The 4,910-nt window shown below is 46.2% G+C and overlaps 1 pseudogene; it reads left to right on the top strand.

Annotated features, from left to right (window-relative positions):
• The first annotated feature begins 1,664 nt into the window (after window positions 1-1,664).
• LOC103590090 lies at window positions 1,665-3,357 on the top strand (annotated as a pseudogene).
• The last annotated feature ends 1,553 nt before the right edge of the window (window positions 3,358-4,910 follow it).

Here is a 4,910-nt window from a genome sequence, read left to right as displayed (position 1 = left end):
TGTGATGAGGCCATATGAGGTCCTCCTTTAAAGAGGTTTAAAGAGGGGTCCTTTAAACTGGCACTCGGGGTCTTCCTCACCTGCTTCAGCCTGAATAGTTCTGCATTTTTTAAATAACATTTTTATTGATATAATTTACATAGCATAAAATTCAACTTTTAAAGTCTACAGTTCAGTAGTTTTTAGTATATTCTCAGTATGGTTCAACCATCACCACAATCTAATTCCAGAACACTTTCATCATCCCAAAAAGAATCCGTATTCTCCCTTCTTCTAGCCCCTGGCAACCACAAGAGTTCTACTTTTAGCTGATTTATTTTTTTAAGTTGGGGTTTTGAGTAAAATTCTATTTGGGACAAAGATTTCTGCTGCTTACAAAAATTTAGGAAACTTCTGCCTGGTGCCAGGCTGCCCCCCAATAGATCTAGAGTTCAGGTGGCTTATGATGTTTTTCATCTCGACTCTAGAAACAGATTGTCACTGTTTTCTTAAGGGCAAGTTCCCAAGTGGTAGCAGAGTTATAAACTCTGAGCCTTCACTGCCCCAAAGGACCAGGCCAATTTCAGCTACCAAGAACATGAACCAGGGGACCCATGTTATTACAACTGTCTAATTTACAGCAAGGAAAATAATAAGCCCCTAGCACCCTCATTTTGTTTTCCCACCTGTGGCTTTTATGTGTAGGGGGCACTCCTGCACAACACTAAAGGGACCAGCAGCAGGCAATGATGTGGAGGCACACACTGACCACCCAACTAAGGGCAGCCATCCCTGCCACTCCTGGGACTTTCTATTTCCAGGCACAGTTTTACTTTCTTCCAGACACTTGTACTTCCAGCAAGTGTCTGTTTTATTTACTGGTTTGTGCCTGCAGAACCATGGGCTCCTGAAGGGCCAAAGCCATGTCAGTCTTACTCACTGATGTGCTCCCTCCCCTAGTGCCAAGACAACACATGGTACATGCAGACACTCAATAAACAGCTGTCCAGTGGATGTGTAATAGAACCAAACTTGGGTCATTCACCCAATATGCAGATAAAGCCAAAACACTGACACCAAGTTGCAGTGAGAAGAATAAAGCTTTAATTACGAGGCCATCTAATGGAGATCAGGCAGCTAACACTCAGATAAACCCCATTTTCCCCAACAGCCGACATGCAAGGGCTTTTAAAAGAAAAGGGTCGGGGGTTGGGAAAGAGGCTGTGCGCATAGTTGGTGGACAGTTCTGATTGGCTGAGTCTCCAAGGACAAAGAAGCAGGATCTCAGAGAACACAGAAGCCGCTTTCAGTTCTTGCTATCAGTCTTCCAGCTCTTAGCAATCTATTCCTTCTTACAGTTTACCTCTGATCAGCACATTCAGAAGGATGTGAAAGTTCTGGTTTTTATCCTGTAAAGACATTTCATAAATATATGTTGAGATAACATCTCTTATCCCCGGAACTTATGGACTGTTTTATGGTCTTTCTTATCGCTTAGGTCACATCCCATCCTGCCCAGCTGCCTACTTTTATTCCCTTCCTCTCCAATTACGGAGTTAGGTTGTAAATCCTAACTCAGCCTAACTCCCCAGTTGGAGTCCTGTTCCCAGAGCCTAAATCAGCATCGGCTTCAGGGACCAATGCCACGGCTCACTTATAAAACTTTCTGGGGGAGCTTCATCAGAATGGGGTATCCACTTGGCCTCAGATACATGGCACTCAGTCCCTCGTCCCTAAGGGTGAGGTCCTCATCTCCTTCATCAGTTCACACTCTCCTGCTTCCTCCTCTTGGGATTGGGCAGTTCCAGCCACCCCGACTTCAGTCCCAGAGCAGCCGAGCCTCCTTGAATCTTTACCTCACCCCCATCTGAATTTCAGAGAAAAAATGAATAATTTTTTAATATATGTTCCAACTATACTATTGGAATGTACTTATACTATAAAATACCATTAATATTTAGGAGAGGATTTGATATTAGACTTCAGTATAAATATGTTCCAAATATATGTTGGGACATAATTATAACAAAATATATTATTAGTATTTAATATAACATTTAGTAACTAACATGACTCAAATATACTATTGGGACTATTTATACTAACAATTATTCATCATTTATCTGAAATTCAAATTTAACTATGTGTTGTCCTGTATTTTCGTTAAATTTTGCAGCTGTTATGGCACATACTTATATTGTAAACATATATGTATTAAAAATTACATATATAAAAACAATTTTAATTATAGTAAATCTGGAACACTAATACTAAAAGGCGTTTCTTGGCTTCTGGCGCCCGGAGCGGAAGCTATGGCAGGAGGCTCGGAGGGACGGAGACGGGGCCGTGGCGCCGCCGCTGCCGGGCTAGGCAGGGCCAGCCCCGCGGGGTCCGCTGCGACCTCCGACGGGACTGTCGATGTGATAAACTTGAAGATCTTGACGAAGCAAATCCTTTCTCCTTTAAAGAGTTCCTGAAAACCAAGAACCTCGGCCTGTCAAAAGAGGACACAGCCGGCAGCAGGACTTACTCAAACGACGCCTCGAGGCACTCCGTGGATCGCGACCACGACTCCCAAACCGTCGGCTATGGCCTGGAATACCAGCGGCTGTTTTTCGAAGACCCGGCAGGGGCTGGCGACGTCCTGGACGAGGAGGACGAGGACCACGGGTGGAGCGGGGCCGGCCTGCCATCCGCTGTGGAGCAGACGCACTCCTCCAGGGTCACCGCCAGCACATCGCTCTGTGGCACTTACCGTTCCCTTTTCTCCACCGGAGTTGGCTGGGCCCGCGTCTCTGCCCCCGGGGACAGTGAGTGACACCGAGTCGTGTGTCTCTCTGCCATCTCCGGCAGGGAGTCCTGGCACAGACTTCGAGGCTCACAGAGAGTCCCTGGGAGACCAGCACCTGAACGACGAAAATTCTAAGCTAAGAAGAAAGCTGAATGAGGTTCAGAGCTTCTCTGAAACGCAAACAGAAACGGTGACAACACTTGAGCGTAAATTAGAAGCAGAAATGGTCGAGGAGGAGAACGCCTACCACGACCTGGAGTCGGTGGTGCAGCAGGTGGAACAGAACCTGGAGCTGACGACCAAACGGGCTGTAAAGGCAGAAAATCACGTCATGAAACTGAAACAGGAAATCGGTTTGCTCCAGGCCCAGGTCTGCAACCTTCAGCGTGAGAACGAAGCCCGACGGTGGGGCGGTGGGACGGTGAGGCGGCAGCCACGCTGACGTGGTCTTGCAGAGCCTCCGCGCGTGACCGCGCGCTTCCATAAAGCAGCTGGTTTCCGCAGCCGAAACGTTGAATCTTGTTGCTGAAACCGTTAAATCTATAGACAGAATTTCCGAAATTAAAGAGGAAGAGGAGGACTCTTGAGAACCACTGGGGTGCTTCCCGCTGAAAACCTGAGATCGCCGCTGCTCTATCTGACCGTGCAACTGTGTCTTTCAATATTCAGTCTTCACCCAGAGTGAAGTGTTTATCGTGGGAGGCTGATTTCGTGACCTCAAACAGTATTACTGGCCACCGCAGTAGGAACAACCTATCCGTGAGTTACACCTATATATGGGATTCTTGGTGAAAGTCTCGCTGTTTTATAGACTCTGATCTATTGGAAGAAACTTTTATGAGCCAGTGATTTTTAAAAATCACTAAACATGAGAACAGCTGTTCTGTACTAAGTGTTTTCCGTTAACAACCCAGAACGTGAACTGTAAGATAAATCCAGTTGACCTCCTTGATTTTGTTAAGTAGAAAAACACTAAGCGAACCATCACAGAAGTGACCGACTTGGACAGGGACTCGTGCCTTTTCGCTGTCACTCGGTGCCCCTCTGGCTCACCGTTCACTCTTGCAGCCTTCGCGGGGTGGCTCCTGGGGTCGGTGGCCCTCATGCGGAGGCACCACTTGGTGGACGCTTTTGTCCTCCCACAGAGACCGAGGTCGCAGGCACCCACGTCGTGAAGCCATCTAAGCGCACCTGTACGTGCTCTCAGACCTGAGACGCTGTTTTTGACTGGGGTTTGGTACACTTGGAGCAGCACCTTGTATGGTGAACGGTGGGACTCAGGAAGCTGAAGTGTGTGCGGAGCGCCCCGGTCAACCCCAAGTGCTGCGGGCTGCCTTCCTGACCGCTCCTCTGCTCCGGGAAGGCACGACATGAGCTGTGTGCCTTTGGCTATTTTCCTGTAGATGTTTTCTTTCTTTCTTTTTTTTTTTTTTTAAATAAATTTCCTTTTTCCCTCCTGTTCAAATTGACAGCTTTCTTGTTTAAATAAATTCTTGAAGTTCAAAAAATAAAATAAAATATTTTCTTGTTTATCTGGGATTTAAATTTAACTGGGCCTTCTGCATTTTTTTTTTTTTTAACTGAATCGGGCAACCCTTCTACGGGACACATACTATGGGACATAGTTACACTGAAAATTATTTATACTAATATATTTATATTAAAATGTTTTTAAAATATATTAAATATGAAACTAATACTAAAAAAATTATTGTTATCTGAAAAATCAGTCTAATTGGGAGTCCTGTACTTTGCTAAATCTGGCCATCCTATTCTGGGACGTACTTATGCTAAACATATTTATATTAAAAGCTTTTTTAAAACACAGTAATATGAGACAGTTAAAAAGAAAAAAAAAAAAAAAAGGTTTGCTCTCTATCTGGAATTTTTGCATTTTTCAAGCCGCCCAGCAGACGGTGCCCCATCCTCCGCTCCATCCTCACTGCTCTCCTGATGCTGTGACCCGTTGCCAAAGCGACCGAATCCAGGGTCCGGGGTTACTCGCGTACACAGCGAGGTAACAGGAGTCCAGGGGCCTCGAATTGGCCCTCCGAGCCTTGTGCGTCACAACATCGCCCCCGTCGAGAGTCCCGCGGCGCGTGACGTACCGGTAACGCGCGCCCCAACGGACCAATGGCGG

This window comes from Galeopterus variegatus, unplaced genomic scaffold (genome assembly GCF_000696425.1).
Source record: "Galeopterus variegatus unplaced genomic scaffold, G_variegatus-3.0.2 Scaffold764, whole genome shotgun sequence".
NCBI lineage: Eukaryota > Metazoa > Chordata > Mammalia > Dermoptera > Cynocephalidae > Galeopterus > Galeopterus variegatus.
The sequence above is the reverse complement of the archived record's forward strand: the minus strand, read 5'-3'. Positions and strand labels throughout refer to the sequence as shown.